The following is a 17,546-nucleotide window of genomic DNA, read 5'->3' as shown; positions in this document are numbered from 1 at the left end:
TTGGCATTTTTATAGTGGTTGCATTGAACTAAAGATTGCTTTGATTAGTGTGAACATTTGTTGTTAATCCTCACCCAAGGATATTTTTTTATTGATTTTAGAGAGAGTGGAAGGGAGGTGGGGAAGAAGGAGAAAAGCATCAGTGTGAGAGAGAAACTTCAATGTGAGAGAGACACATGAATTGTTTGCTTCCCACATGTGCCTGGACCTGGGCCCAGGAACTTGCAACCAGGTAGTGCCTTTGACCAGGAATCAAACTCGAGACCCTTCAGTACATGGGAGACTCGGTAAACATTGAGCCGCACCTGCCAGAGCTTCCATTGATTTTTAGAGTGGAAGAGAGTGGCAGAGAGAGAGAGAAATGTCGACTGGTTGCCTCCCGAATGAGGGTTAAACCTGCAACCCAGGTACTTCCCCTTGACTGGAAATCAAACCTGAGACCATTCGGTGTGTGGGCCTACGCTCTAACCGCTTAGCAACACTGGCCAGGGCTGGACATCTTAACAATATTTCTGAGCCATGAACACAGGATGTCATTCCATTTATTTGTATCTTCTGTTTCTACTATCAGTGTCTTCGTATTCAGTGTACAGAGCTTTTAATCCCTTTGGTTAAATATATTCCCAAATATTGTTTTTGAAGCTATTAGTGGGATTGTTTTCTTTATTTCTTTTCCAGACAGTACATTGTTAGTGTATAGAAAGGCAACTAATTTTTCTATTTTTATTTTTAATTTTCTAACTTCACTGAATTTGTTTAATAGTTCTAACAGTTTTGTAGTGGAGTCTTAGGGTTCTCTGCATATAAAGGCACATCTGCAAACAGGATTTTACTTCTTCCTTTCTGATTTGCATACCTTTTATTTCCTGCCTAATTGCTCTGGCTAGGACATCCAATGGTACATTGAGTAAAAGGCACTTTGTCTTTCCCCAGACCCGTGGTCGGCAAACTGCGGCTTGCGAGCCACATGCAGCTCTTGGGCCCCTTGAGTGTGGCTCTTCCACAAAATACCACAGCCTGGGCAAGTCTATTTTGAAGAAGTGGCGTTAGAAGAAGTTTAAGTTTAAAAAATTTGGCTCTCAAAAGAAATTTCAATCGTTGTACTGTTGATATTTGGCTCTGTTGACTAATGAGTTTGCCAACCACTGCCCCAGACTAATCACAGGCATGGTGATGCTAAGAAACACTAGGAAGAACCTCCTTAATCCCAAACACCGGCTCCCTAACCTCCATGGCTGAGTAGCTGAGGAATTTTTTGTTCCAGAGTAGTACAAGGCTACAATGACTGCTTTGGATGTAAAAAATGAATAAAACTCGGGGGGGAAATTCTGACAGGAAAGTAGGACATTCTTCATCTTTCTCTTCACTGAATCCAACTACACAGGTGTAGCATTTTAAAAACTAAGTATATTTCAGAGGAAGTAGTTGCTGAGCCTGGGGAAAGGTGGTGTGGGGCACACATTGTGAGGGGTTGAATGGGTTGAATGGCTGCCATGTCTAAGGGCTGTGTGAAGGGGAACCCACAGCTGAGCTTTGAACACAGAGATACAGCCTCTGCTTTTTCGTAAGTTGTTACCCAGGTATAGGTATGTACTGTACAGTTGTTGCCTTTAATTGGAATTTTCAGGTTTTGCTGGGACAGGTGTGGGCCTGTGGCTAAGGTAAAGGGAGTACCAAGAGCATGAGACGCTGAGGCTGCTAGTCTTTTGGAGGTTGAAGCAGCATTCAAGCTTCAGAATCAAGTCCCATTTCTGCAACTCACAATGTGACTTTGGGCAAGCTTCTTCACCTGCCTCAGTGTCCACATCTGTAATGTAGAACCTTTTAACAGTGGATGTTATGTGAGGACAACATCCCCCATAGGGCAGTGCATGGCAAATAGATGATAATGCCAGTGAATGGATGTGTGGGTGGATGTGTAGAGGGAGGGAGTGAGGGATGATGATGGATGCATGCATGCATGTGATGGAAGGAAGGATAGATGCATATATGCATGCATGGGTAGAGCAGCTGGAATACATGGTCTTCCAAACTGGATTGCTAATGAGGGTTGGGTCACCTGATAGGATCCCTGTGCAGACAAGAGATACAGAGGAGAGAAACTGAGATACCAAAAAGCAGTCTGTACTTCATAATTAAATTACTTTCTCCAAGGCTGGCTAGTGATCTGACTCAAACATGAAGGACACAATTTAATTTTGTGGTGCTCTGAGTTTTATCAGCTTTCATTATTCATAAAAGAACTTTTTTTCTTCCCCAAAGAATCACCTGTAATTAGATCTGTCTCTCTAACAGATCACTAACGTCTACTAGAATATTTTGTTATATTCTAAACCATTTTGGTCACAAAATTTCCATCTGCATTCACGGGATGAGGGTGAAGCCAAGGTCAAGCCACATCAAGGTGTAGGACACAGGTTTTTCTCCACAAAGAGAGCTTAGGTTTTGGTGCAGTGAAGGGGAAAAATCCTGAGTTCTGTTCTTCCTACAAATAGAGGCTTGTTTGAAAAAAACTAAAAAATTTAAAATGACCTCCAATTCCCTCACCAATGTGGCACCTGATCCCTGTGTGCACTGTGTGCAGAAGGCCACTCTCAAAACCCTCCATCAGCCATGCACCCTGGAGCACCTTCCCCAGACAGCAAAGTGGCTGCATTGGTTGCAGCCATCACAGCCACACTCCCACATCAGCAAAGAGGAAGCAGATTTCTTCCCTGCATCTCCCCCAGTTTGTAAAGAAAGGCTTTCCTGGAGGTCCCTCTGTCTCCTGTCACAACCACATGCCCCTGCCAAAACCAGACATTGGCCAGGGGAACAAGCCCATCCTGCCTGGTCTAGAGGCCTGTCTCAGGCCCTGGGAGGAGGGGCCCAGGTGGTGGTTGCAGCTCCTGCCCAGCAGTTCAGGGGTGGGACTCGCCTGGAGGGGTTGCTTCCCTCTCTTAAGAACGGAAAGCCACAGCCCTGCCTTGCTGTGCTCCTTCCAAGAAGGTGGGGAGGTGGCACGCATTCTCCACGGGTGGTCAGCATGCACATTCTGACTCTGTCCTGTGCTTGCTGCTGTGGTCTCCAGTGGAGTCCCCACCAGTTTGGTTCTCCATCAGCTCTTGTCTTGGGAAATGCGATGCCAAGACACCGAGAGCTGCCCACGTGTTCGAGTCACACCTTTGTTCAGAAGGTGCACTCTTTGTCTTATCCTGGCCTTAGCTCCGTCTCTGCGGAGAGGGTTGTGGGTGCCTTCTGTGATTCCTTCTGGCCTGGGAGGCACTGAGTATTTCTCCTTAATGTTGAACAACGCTGTGCACTGCACCCTCAGGAGCTCTTGCTAAATTCTGTCTCCATGTCACCACGACATCAAAGGCCGTGACTAATTAATGTTACCACACACACTGTTGCAGCCCAAATGGGCCCTTGGAAAAGGATGGTTAATCTCCTAGGTTTCCATTAAAATTTACCTCACAGCTGTCCCTCCCTGTGGGCATAGGGTTTCCATTGTCTTGGCAGTTCACACATTAGAGTGAGCAGGAATCAGGGCCTGCTCTGCACTGCTCGCTCAGGTAATTTGTTCTTTGGGTTATGGTTTTCCTGTCTGTGAGGTTAGGATTGGGTCCAGCCCATGGCACTCAGGTCCCTGTGGCCTGGTGTTCATGGCCACACGGACCTTCCAGCTTAAGCCTGCTGCAGGGAGGTGATTTCTGAAGTTTGGTAGCAACCATACTTAGGTAAAAACTGCTGTTTGAATTTTAACCCTGCTATTCTGGCTTCTGCACTCACTTACTTGCTTAAACAATAGGGTAGTTACCTCAGCTTCCAGACTGAGACCTGGAGACTCACAAAGGTAATTTTCCTGTGCCTGTGGACCAGAACTACAGGAGATTGATTCCCACTGACTCAGTAGCTCCAGGAGTAGAAACTGTAGATAACCTTTAGTAAGGTGAGCAGACGTCCCTCTTTTGGCGGGACAGTCCCGATTTTTAACAATTTGTCCCGCGTCCCGCAGTGTTTTAAAAAAGTCCCGATTTTTGGAAAGAATGCACGACAAGCTAGGGAACTGCGGGAGAAAGGGAAGGGAATATACGGTTTTCGGCGGCCATGTGGCTATTTAGCCAGGATATGAGTTTTATATTATTTTTGTTAATTTTATAATGTTAAACTTTAATAATAACAAATAATTGTTGAGAACTGATTATCGAGCCGAAACCGGTTTGGCTCAGTGGATAGAGCGTCGGCCTGCGGACTCAAGGGTCCCGGGTTGGATTCCGGTCAAGGGCATGTACCTTGGTTGCGGGCACATCCCCAGTAGGGGGTGTGCAAGAGGCAGCTGATCGATGTTTCTCTCTCATCGATGTTTCTAGCTCTCTATCCCTCTCTCTTCCTCTCTGTAAAAAAAATCAATAAAATATATTTTAAAAAAAAGAACTGATTATCGAGAACTGCTTATCAAAGTTCGCATTGTTGATCAGTTGTTAGAATTCGACCACCATTGTTTGGACTTAATGAACAATGGCATTTTTGGGATTGGCAACAACGAAAACATTTTGTAACTGTCTCTCAGATGATACACATCGTACTGCGTGCTAGTAAGCTAGTTAAACAAGTGATGTCATTACAAATCATCTATTCAGATAATTTAGGTAAGTAATTTATTTATTTCATAAATACATAAATTTTCTTGAATTTAGCAGACAGTACTTGTATTATTTATATTTTATAGTGGCAGCAAAAAGTCTAGCGCCGACCTTGAAAGTGACATGACTTATGTTACGGCAAATTCAGAGGAAAAATAATACAAGTTAGTATTGTTATTATTTAGAAAGAAATATAGGATTAAAATAATTTTTAAAATATAGTTACTTTATAACAATCAAATTAATTTAATTTATAAACTAACAATAAAATATGTTCATGTAATTATGTACCTACTTACTGTGTTTTTAAGCAATATGTATATAATAATTTATAATATAATTTTAAATTATTTTTTTTAGATTTTTAACATAATGAGTAAGAAAAGAGGATGCAAATTCAACAATGATCTAAGAAGTGAATTTCCTTTTATTAAAAAAACCAAAAGCGATTACAATATAGACCAAATTTTTAATCAAGAAACCCCCCCACTCCCCTCAGCCCGAAACCGGTTTGGCTCAGTGGATAGAGCGTCGGCCTGCGGACTCAAGGATCCCAGGTTCGATTCCGGTCAAGGGCATGTACCTTGGTTGCGGGCACATCCCCAGTAGGGGATGTGCAAGAGGCAGCTGATCAATGTTTCTCTCTCATCGATGTTTCTAACTCTCTATCCCTCTCTCTTCCTCTCTGTAAAAAATCAATAAAATATATTTAAAAAAAAAAGAACACCCCCCCTCCCCCCCGCCCCTGTCAATGGTGTCCCGCTTTACCAATGTTAAAATCTGGTCACCTTACCTTTAGAGATTACTGACTCCACTTGGTTCTGCTTCTGTAAAAACCTGCTTTCGCAAAATAGGGCCACATTCCAATGTTCAATAGGATATGGCTTGGAACCCCCCTGCAGGTTGTTCCCAGCATTTAGAATTTAGAATTTAGAACAAAGGAAAATTTTTGTGGTTTGGGCCTTTAAAAGGACTGCCTTACACCTAGGACAGCGCGGTCGTAAGTGTGGCCACCTGCGGGTGGTGCTCTTGCGGCCGTCCTGGCCAGCTCAATAAATCCTTGCCTGCTTTTTTAAAATCAATCAGCAGCCTCCAGTGGTCTTATTCTGACTCCAGGGTTCGACCCCACAACAATTTCCTGAGCAAGTACAGAGGGCTGCTCCTTATGATACCATTTAAGTGCACCGCACATAGTCTGTAATCCTGATCAGCTGACTGTTACCGTCTTTGGCGTGGGAAGTAGAGCTGGCATCTGCTTTAGAAAACCAGGAGTCTGAGCGGGGCCCTTCTAGTGGAGAAAGGCTCTGGCAGTTTCATGTGAAGGTGACTGAGGAAGTACTGGTCGTGGCTGAGGAAGATGCTAGATTTCTTATAGCATCTAGAGTTTTATAGCATCTAGACCAATGGAACCGTAAGCAAATACACCAGTAAGTAGCAGGCAAGAGTGAAGGGCCCAGGAAGGCAAAAAGAAGCTATCATTCAGCACCGATGGCCCTTCTTATAACTTGTTTCATGACATGTCCCAAGGTTTGGGAGTGCAATCAGAGTGGACATTTGGGCTGAGATCTGATCTGTCCAAAGAGCACTAGCTATTACAGGAGACCAAAGAAATCCAAGGACGCTTCAAAGAAATGGAGGGACACTGTTTAATATGCCGGGGGACTCAGGGAACATCCTTCCAAATCTGAGTGAAGGAACATGCATGGGGCCCTCCCTTATATCTCTCTGTGGTCCTTGTCCCACAAACATGGATTATGCTTCAGGTCCTTTTCGCGGGCCTTGCAATAAGGCCCCCAGGTGTTGGGGGTCTCCAGGCCATATCTGACGGTCTGGCCTGGCGCCAGCATTACTAACCCTCCCTCTGGGCAGTGCACTGTTCACAGTAACGGGTTCTGCAAGACCAGTATCTGGGAAGGAGATAGGGACTTAATTATAGGTTACCAGGAATGTACACTGAGCTTGCTGGCTTGGATTCAGATCACTAGCCCAAATATCAGGGTTACATTGGAATTAGCCCTTTTTAGCCTTCTCAAACTGCCCTGATGGTATGACAAATGGAGAACCTCATGTTTTCTCAGAGCATCATATCAAATAAATTAACATTCTCATCTGCATTGACTCACTTGGAAGAAAGAAACCGATATGCCATGAGAAGAGAGAAAGTGAGAGAAGAGTTCAGAGGGCAAGGGAAGAGACAGGCGGAAGGGGCACTGGACAGTTTACTAATGTCAGCACCAGCGAATGCCCCACTTACTGAAAACTCTGGATTATAATTCTCTGTAAAGTTGGAAATGAGAGGTGTCCCACATCAAATCAGGTATGGTCATTCTTAGCCTTTTTCTTCACATATGTCTTTGAGTCTATGATAATAATGATAAACACTTCCTAGAAAAATGTACACAATACACACAAAATCCTGTTCTTTAAGAACCACTAGTTATAATACTCAAGATGAAACACACACACATATAATATGTAATCCTGATCAGTTGACTGGCATAAAATTTCTTGCATCAAACCTAGTTTCATTCTAAAAGTTAAGCCTATCTCCACTGTTAATGTAAAAAAAAAAACCACAAACAAACAAACAAACAAAAACACGATTGAAACCTGTAAAGAATGTTTGTGAGTTGATTTGAGCCAAACTGTCCACAAATGCCGGGAAGCAGAACCTCAATGAATTGAGATAATGCTCTGGAGAATGCAGGGTTACATCTGTATTTATACATTGCAATAAAAGGAAAGGGACGTAGGGGAGTTACATGAAATCCATTGGTGATAGATTAGGGAGGTGGGATAAAACAAAGCGGGGAAACCTCTGGAATAGGGTAAAAAGTGAAATGATGGACATGTGGTTCTTTTACAGAGATGGACTCAGGATATTTTAACGTAATTAACAGTTGACAATTAACTTGATAATAATAACAATGAGGGAATGTCCTGGTGCCATTTGTTGTGCCCTGAGGGGCCCGGGGTAAAAAGGAAGTTACAAGTCACCCAGACATCTCACAGATATGTTATCTTAGAGGCAAAAATGCAAATGGGCTCAGTAAAGATCTAAGTTGATCTTTGTCAGGAAAAATATCGGCATAGGACTTGACTACCCACTATAACCTGTTTGTAGTTAAATATTTAATTTTCAGACCATCTTTTGTGGTCACTTTAGGTCTCTGAGTTTGCAAGACTGCCACGCAGGCCTCCCCTGAGCTTGTCAGGTTAGCATGTGGCCCCTTTCGTCCACACCACTTTGTCTGTCCTGTTAGCTTAAGAAATTATTATTACAGACCTGTTTTTATAAGCTTTTCATATATGCTTGCAAAGGGCTATGAAATTTTACCATGGTTAAGTCTGAAGTTAAAACGTCCCTAATCTTTCCTTACAGATTGTGGCAGAGTGCTAGTTACCTTCCAATATCCAGTTCTCCTTCTGCATCAGTGACTCAACTATATAATTACATTTTTTAGCCTCTCTTGCAGCGAGGTGTGGCCATGTGACGAAGCTTTAAGCCAATCATATGAAAGCACTGTGCTATGCTGATCTTCTGAAAAATCTCCCTTTTCTTCTTTTGTCCATCTGTCTGGAATGTAGCTAAAACAGCAGGAGATCAAGAGCCCCCCTTGGCCATGAGTTTGAGGTTTGATGGGCAGCACTGTCTGTGGACCCTTCGACTAGAAATAAAAATCACTGGAGAAGTCACCTTGTTAAAATTTTCATCAAAGCAACATCCCCAGCACCAAAAAACAGAAGGCCATGTGGTACAGGCTCGTGGATTGAATGGGTGCTGTGAATGAATTGGATGAATGAATGAATAAGTTTACTCCAGACTATGTAAAACAATGATCATCAAGTCCTCCCAGAGGATATTCAGCTATCTGTAGGCATATGCAAGGCCTCTGATTTTATCACAAAATCAAACTCCTGCTTAATTCAAATCCTTTCATTAGCCTGAAGTTAGAGGAAGTTGTGAAAGTCTCTGCCTGTCACTTTGTGCACAACTGAATTAATTTATTTTTCAAAGAGCTAACATTGTCTCATTTTTCAAATATGTGAAGGAGGGGAGGCCTTTGCAATAATTTTATGTGACTCTTACATAAAAATGTTGAATAGGATGATTTCTTCAAGCAGTTTAATGAACTTGAAATTCACTGAAGGAATTTCCTTAAAGAACAAAGCAACAGTTGGTTTAGCTGTGTACATTTCTGGTGCTGGCAATACTATTAAAATGACTGGTTCAGATTCCTGTGAAACTAAAAAGTCACAAATTAGGCTTTTGCAGGAATATAACTGTATTACTTGGAGGAAAAAATAAAGAATCTTAAGTAGATAAATTTGTGAATGCTGTTAGACATTATTCATTACTTGATTGATTAGCTTTTAACACATCAGTGAGCATTTTGATTCTCTCAGAACCAAAGATTTAGTATATTTAGATTTGACTACCAATTTCCCTTTTAAACCCATTATTGCATAGAACCATTATTGCATGGTTTGGAAAATAGTGCCTTAACCAATACTCTATTAGGATCTTGCTCCACTTTCTTATAAGATTGGTTAAGTGGTTTGAGATGGACATTACTGGTGAGTATCATAGGGTTCTTTTTATAAATGAAAAATTTATCATTCCATTGGTGGCAAACTTTGTTTCATGAAAATTTAAGTACCTATTTTGTATTTCTGCCTAAACAGAAAATTATCCCACCTTTGTGTAAGGTAGACTGCAGACAAACCTCTACACAGATATAGCAAAATTTTTTATAAAGTAGCCTATGATCAACTCCATAAAGTATTCTAATTGAAGCCCCAAATTAATCATGTGGCATGGGAGGAAGAAGTAAGATGTTAGCTTTGTAAGTACAGGGCAAGAATTAAAAACCACTTTTTGAAAGAAAATCACTATCATGAAAATGATTAGAACTTTTACACTAACTTTTTGAATATGCCATGTTGAATAGCCCCCAAGTAAACCACAGCCAACTAAATAAGTTCATGTGTTGAATATAGTTAGAATTAGTCTAAATGTCTCAAGGACATTTGCCAAAACCAGCTCATTTTGCTTTTGACATGTTTGATATATTAGCTGGTATCTGACAGTAACTGGCCGCAGCATAACTTGCTTGTTGAGATTGTGCCTGGTACGTGCTAATAGTATCAGCAGAAAGGAAAGAAACTGTGTTTATTCCTGATAAGTGAACGAGGGGAACGAGTAGAGGAGAACAGCAGACTATCTGTTTACACATTTTGCCGCCTTTGTATCAGCATGGTCAACTGGCCACATGATTTTGATGTGGTCTGTTTTTTCAAACCACTATGTCCTGTCCCCTTGCTCCAAAGAGCATCCATTTTAAAGATGAACGAGTGGATTGAGGTCACAACTTTTCATTTGCACAAAATTTTTAAAAGTCAGTTTTTTATGTATAAGGATTGAATTTCTGATTTGGGGCCCATTTTACATAGTCCTCAACCAAATGATCCCATCCCACATACAGATTTAAGCTATTCCAATCGCTCTCATCCACACGCAATGCTGTGCCGTCAGAGCACATGGGGCACACAGAGCCCTATGGGGGTCCGGGAGGTGAGCCTCAGTGTGTGAAACTAGCCTCAGCTCCTGTGTCCTGTTTGTTTTAGGAGAAGCATCAGAACTGTAGGATTTAACACTCCTGCTTGGCTGCTTCTTTTCCAGAACGCTATGTTAAATTGAGTTGATTTGCTCCAAAAGGCCCACACATGACAAGTTTTTCAATTGACTGTGAGAGCAGAAGTACAAGGGAAGGTTCCATTATATTTGAAGTAATACAGCACAATAAACAATGGGGGTTTCTGAGCTGCGTTCTCATGGAGTGTGCATTCTGCCTGTCTCGAACTGTTTATTTAAGGGTCTATTGCTGTATTTTCTAGTTTCTTCCAGGGCCCTGGGTGGCTCGCCTGTAGAGAGACAGTTGGGACAGTAAAGGAAAAGCTATCCCAGGCCCCCCTCTCTTCAGTCACAAGGAATGTGTGCCCATGATGCCCGGCCCACATTATGGAAGGAGGTAGGAACAAAGTATAGCCCAAGACCCTGTTTGGAGCTTTTCTTCTTCTCCTGGCCTTTGTAAGAGCAAAATGATTTGTATGCTATAGACATATTCAATTCGATTAGCATGCTCTATTTAAATTCAAATTTAAATAGCTTGCTTTGCAATTGAGTAGAAACCCACTTATTTTTTTAGTAAGATATTTTAGTTGATTATCAATCAGTGGTTAAGGATGTGGCCAGGGATGCGGGTGCATCTAGGGATTACTGCCTGGCCAGAGCTGGTTCTGAGAGCTGTCAACTGTTAGATCTGGTGTTTCAAGTGAGGTTGTTATGAAAGTAAGATTAGAAATGACTAACTAGAGGTTCCCATATGCAGGAGGTAAGTTCCACGTCTGGTCTAATGTGCTTTGCTGTTTTTCTCTGTACGTGGATATTCGTTCATTTGTACCGAATAGAGAATACCTTTTGGTCAAAAGTAACACTAAGTTTTTAGATTTTACTTTATGAGCATCATCTTTCCAGGTAATTTAAACTATAAATTTTGTTGGATATTATAAAAATAGAATAAAATTTTGTCTCATTTTATATGTTAGTAATAAATCTGTCAGGTAATCAGCAACTTTTATTTTTCTATGGCATTTGTATCAGAATTGATCAGTTAATTGTTTTCTATTATTAGAGAAGAGAAGCTAAAGAACAATGATGTAATTCATGTATGTAAACAGTTGAAAAGTTAAAAAATTACTGGCTTGATTTCAAAGTTGTCTGCCATGATTCCTAAAATATATAATGGGCCCAATACCATTAGCCTGGACCTCTTTTTGTTGCTTTTCTAAACCTTTTCTGTTTTTCTAATGTTTAAATATTCATATTCAGGAATGTCTTTAACCTAGTAATGCCTTTTTAAAAAAGTTTTCAACATTTAGGTTAAATTTCAATAATGTTGTGATATAAAGATTGGCCCCAATGTTTTCCCCTTAATTTTTAAACTTATTTTTTAACAAAAGTATAATTGCTAACTTAATTGTTAGGACTATCTATTGATAGTCCCAGCAGGTGAAAGCTTAGCTTTCTCACTCTACTGTGGCCTTATTTCCCTCCCTCTGTTCCCTCAACATGTATCATAGTTTTTATTGAATCAGATACATTTTTATGAATGTGCAAATATTTTTCACTGCTGAGCCATATAGTTCTTTGGCTGTGCCTCTTCCTTGTATATCCTTTATTCTCTTTCTCAAATATTACTGAAATCTAGCACTTTGACACTTCTCCAGGATAATTCAATCCCCCTCTTTCTAGCCCACATAAACTCACATAACCCTGGAGGAAGGGCTCTGAGCACAGGTAGGGCCTGGATAGAATTAGAGGGAAGGAGGGAGCCCCTGTGTGAAAGGACCCAGGACCAGTTCCCTACCCAACTCCTTACCCCCATTCAGGCAGTGTCTGCATCCTCTCCTTCCCTCTGGGCCCAGGAGCAGAAAATAATGGAGGAGACAGTGCTGCTGCAGGAGGCTTCCCTGAAATATGAAATAGAGCCCAAGGAGCAATTTGGGGCCTGGTTCTGGGCCCTGGAACAGCTCAGCGAGGAGAGGTGAGTCTGGGCAGGAGTTGGGTGAGGGCAGGTTTGGACTCTCCCTGTTGGTCAGTCTAGAGAACCTGTGTCCTTGGCTCCCTGGTCCTCCCCAGACCTTGCTGTGTAGCAATTCCTGGGGCTCCTGAAACTGGGAGGGACACCTGAGGTGTGGCTCCTGGGAGCTCACAGGTGCCACTCTGTCCTGCAGTTACATCCGGTCCTGCCAGCTGGAGCCTGGCTCCTAGTTGGCCAGTGGAACACTCAGACCTTTATTCTGAGACAAAAGGAAGCCATTGAATGACTGACAGCAGAAGTGGAAACGATTCTTTTTATTTTTTTACTAGTAGCCCGGTGCACGAAATTCGTGCACATTGAAAGGGAATTAATTAGATGAAATATTTTAATATTGCTATTTGCCCTTTCTCTATAATAAAAGTGTGAGAGATAAAAGGAAATGAGTACAATGTATAGGAAAATAATACATAATTTTATTAATAACTAAACAATAACAAAATGATATAACAACAATAACAAACTCGTAATATAAAAACAACATTGATGCAAATAATGACTGATAAAGTGATTAAACTTATTCTAATATCTCCCTGTATACCACATTAAGAGTAAAAACACTTTCAGAGTGCTTGACTAATTTCCCTTGAGATAAAGTATTTACAACTTTAACTTTAACGTAACATGCTCTTTGAACTCAAGAGAAAGCAACAGCCGTAACTGGATTGGCTCAGTGGATAGAGCGTCGCCCTGTGGACTGAAAGGTCCCAGGTTCGATTCCAGTCAAGGGCATGTACCTTGGTTGCGGGCACATCCCCCGTAGAAGGTGTGCAGGAGGCAGCTGATGGATGTTTCTCTCTCATCGATGTTTCTAACTCTCTGTCCCTCTCCCTTCTTCTCTGTAAAAAAATCAATATAATATTTTTAAAAAATACTTTAAAAAACAGAGAGAGAGAGAGAGAGAGAGAGAGAGAGAGAGAGAGAGAAAGCAACATTAACTGACCATGTCCAAAAACGGGTTCAGGTAGGAATATTCCTACTCTGTCTAGAGTTTGTCCTTGTGATTTATTAATAGTCATCACAAATGCTGGCATAATGGGAAACTATCTTTGAATTAATTTAAATGGGTGGCCAGTGTCAGATGGGGACAAATCAATTCTTAGAATCAGAACAATCTCTCCCTCTGCAGATCCTGTTAATATTTCAGCTTTGATAATGTTAGGTCGCAATCTTTTGATAATAAATCTGGTACCATTACAAAGACCCCATTTACTATTAAGATTTCTCAATAGCATGATGATTGCACCCACTTTCAATTTTAATTTATGACACGGCATTCCAGAAGGAGTAATACTATTAAGAAATTCAATAGGAAAATTTTCCTTTTCAGCATCATCTGTTGAGTCAATGGAATCATCACTCAAATAGGTGTGAAAATCTCCATCAAGTATATCTAAAATTTCTTCATTTAATTTTTGAACGTGCTCATTTTTTGAACAAAGAATTGCACATTTAGATATATTTTTAATATTATCTATAGATATACTATTTCCAAAGGTGGCTTTAATAATAGATCCATTAAAATCATTTCATGGGGAATTTCAATAATATCCATTCCTAAATGAAAACTGCTATCAAGTTTGCCATCTCCAAGTTTTACTAACCATTCACTATAAGCAGAATCCTCTGATCTCATATTTGTTTTAAGAGACAACTATCTGAAACATCCCCAAACACTACAGTACTTTAAACTTATTTGTACTATGGCCAATCGTATAGCATGGTGGCACAAAAATCCCCTCTGAAAAGAACTTTCCCACCAAATGCAACATTCAAAGTAGCGCCAGCAAGAGCTTTATATGTATGGCACGTGTGCGAGTCAAAGTTTATTTTTAAATTTCCAGTGTGTGTCATATGTACTGGTTGGTCAGACGGATGGACAAATGTCGGTCACTTAGCCTTTTATCTATACAGATTATGAGTCATGATTTTACCTTTTTAAAAAATTATCCTTTAATACCTCCAAAGCACAATGAGTAAGAATCTGAAGGTTTATGTGGCTTCTATTTGGTTTCTAGGACAAAATTCTTTCCTTTACCCATCACTCACTTCTCTCCTTTTATTCTTGAATGTTAATTCCAACATAATTTTTGTAACACCTCTTGAAAATGATCCCACCAAGTTTTTGATAGTCCACATGATAAAACTTACAGAAAAACTACAGCATGAGACTTTCATTCTATCACTAACTTCTTCATATAACTGTAATTCCTCAGTCTCTATAGAATGAAAAAGGAAAATAAAAGTTCCTTCTCTCATTCCAAGGCCTTTCTCAGTCAGGCAACCAAAAAAGAATGAGCCTACAATTCATGCCATGTAATCTCTATCAGGCATAATTCAAATCAAATCCCATCAGGCAAAGTCTGGGATAATTAAAATGTATAAGAGAATAGTGGTGACCTGGGGGAGAACTTATGAAACCTTGTCTCCTGCTTTTGCTGAATATTATTTTTGTTATGCTAGACTCCAAGTCCCTATCGGGGACCTGGTCAGACGGCTGCGGGCGCTAACCCACACCGCCTGCCCTGGTCCGTGATCCGTGATCGTGGACCTGGGCAGGCAGCTACGGGCGCTAACCCACGCTGCCTGCCCTGGTCCGTGATCCCTGATCGGGGCTTTGAGTCAGCCGCTGCTGGCGGCAGCTGACTTGAAGCCCCTATCCAGGACCTTGTCAGCTGGCTGCCGGCACTAACCGCCTGCCCCAGTCTACCATCATGGCTTGGATTCCACCGGCAGTGGGCGCTACCCCCTCCCCCCGCCATCTTTGCTGGCTTAATGTGTATATTTGCTCCTGATTGGCTGGTGGGCGTGGCTGGTGGGCGTGGCTTATGGGTATAGCGAAGGTACGGTCAATTTGCATATTACTGTTTTATTAGGTAGGATTTTATTGATTTTTTACAGAGAGGAAAGGATAGGGATAGAGAGTTAGAAACATCGATCAGCTGCCTCCTGCACACCCCCTATTGGGGATGTGCCCACAACTAAGGTACATACCCTTGACTGGAATCGAACCTGGGACCCTTCAGTCCATAGGCCGATGCTTTATCCACTGAGCCAAACCAATTAGGGTGGAAATGATCCTTAACATGATCTCATTCTCCTGGACTTTGTCCTCATGGAAAACATGTTTGGATACAAAAATCTCTTAGGTTTTAGGTAAAAGTTTATTGAAGTAAAACAATACAAAATATTCTTCTTAAGAGTGGCTCAGCAAATACCATACATTTTCCTAGCAATGCGTACATTTCCACAGGATGGGGAGGGACACCTCCAATGCTTGTTGGAATGGTAGAAACTAGGAAGATGATAATGATAGAATGGGCTCTCTGGGACCCTCTCTTCCAAGACAACCAAGAAAAGAGGGAACAACAGTTGTGCCAATAAAGGCCGCAGCCATGTGCAGCCTATTCGCTGCACCAGCTGTGTCCAATGCCTGCCCAAGGACAAGGCCTTTAAGAAGTTCGTCACTGGAAGCAGTAGAAGCCACAGCCTTTAGGGACATTTCCAAAGCGAGGGTCTTGGATGTCTGCCATCACAGCAAGGAATCAGGTTCCATTCTCACTATGTCGGAAGGACCGAACACCCCCACCCGCGTCAGACCTGTGGGGGCTGCCCCATGACCCCCACCAAAGCCCATGTAAGGAGCTAAGTCTTTAAGGACTGAAGCAACATTGTCTGGAAAAAATTAAATGAAAAATGTACTTTTAAAAAAATGATAGAACTGACCCTGAGGTAAGTCTTCTAAGATACACTCCATAATAACTTAATAAAGGGAGAAGAGAAGACTAAAAGAAGGAAATGTGAAATTTAAAGATAAGGTAAAAGAAACTTGAATGGAGTAAAACATTTAATACAAGCAGTGAAAACTGTAAGAACTAAAACATAATTTGGGAAGTTGTGACTTTTTATCTGACATTAAAATAGATTTTTTTCTTCAACTATGTTAGAACAAAATTTTAAAGACAAGAAAAATCATAAAGAAAATGGAATAATAATAAGCTTAAAGAATGGACAGAGAGGATGAATAGATTGGAAATAGAAATAAATATAAAATAGTCAGCAGAGAGCAAGGCAATAGAGAGTCCTAAGACTATGCTGAGAAACGAACCAGGCAGAATAGACCAGTGTAGAAATCAGAAAACGTGTGTGAAGATGAAGGAGAGAACAAATCCAAGATATTTGTGTGTCTGTATCTTGCTGCATTAATGTTCTGGGATACAATTAGTCGAGTGCATGTACTTCTGAATCGAGTGTCTTGCCACAATACACTTTGATTATAGGCATGGGATTTATTTTTACAAGTACTGTTTGGTTCAGAAAAATATTTAAACAACTGCCAACTTTCAGGCAAACCTGCTTGTTTTTCGAAGTAGATGATACTGGACACACTTCTTTAATCCCATCTTCAATACTCAGATATACACAGATAATTTATATCGAGATCACACAGTTATAATTTTTTTCTTGTGGACACCAAAATTCTTAAGTCATCAGTTTATTTATTCACTAATTTACCCCTTGGGCTCTGCATCCAGTTGATCCATATTCAGTGATGCCTGACACGATGCTACATTGTAGGGTACAACAGGGAACAAAACAGAGCCAGACACTACCGTCAAGGTCCACAAGGTAGAACAGATATTACACTAGTAGAGCATGTGAACAGAGTGCCACAAGGCCACAAAATAAAAACATGGGATCCTGTGAGGAAATCCTAGGGTGCCTATGAAGCTGCTTGGACCGTGTGACCAGGAAAGTCACTCTGAGAAGAACACGCATAAACTGAGACCCAAAGGTTGAGATGTAACCAAGAGGTCAAGAGCTGAGAGGAGCATCAACCCACTCCACAGGGGGAGGCTGGCTGTAAGAAGCCTCTGTTTGATGTGCACAAGGAATCAGAGAAGGTCAGAGTGTCTGGAGCCCCCTGAGCAAGGGAAGGTGGGGTGAGATGAGGTCAGAGAGAGGGCTGGATACCAAGGAGCTATATGTGCCAGGGAGGAGTGTGGCTCTGGTTGTGAAGTACACGGAAAAGGATGTAGCTCCCAGAGGACTGCCAGGACGGAAGTTATGTTATGAGGCAGGTACCAGTGACACAGTCCCCAATGCTGAGGGCCCCAGTCAAGTGGTGGGGACATCTGAGCAAGTCACTCTGGTATGGTGCTGACAGAGGTCTAGGGCACAACCCCTTGTCTCCTGAGGGATATCTCCATCGCTTTGAGCCATCACTTTGAGCCACCACTTTGAGCCCAGCACCATGCAA

This window comes from Cnephaeus nilssonii, assembly GCF_951640355.1.
Source record: "Cnephaeus nilssonii genome assembly, chromosome: 15".
Classification (NCBI taxonomy): domain Eukaryota; kingdom Metazoa; phylum Chordata; class Mammalia; order Chiroptera; family Vespertilionidae; genus Cnephaeus; species Cnephaeus nilssonii.
The sequence above is the reverse complement of the archived record's forward strand: the minus strand, read 5'-3'. Positions refer to the sequence as shown.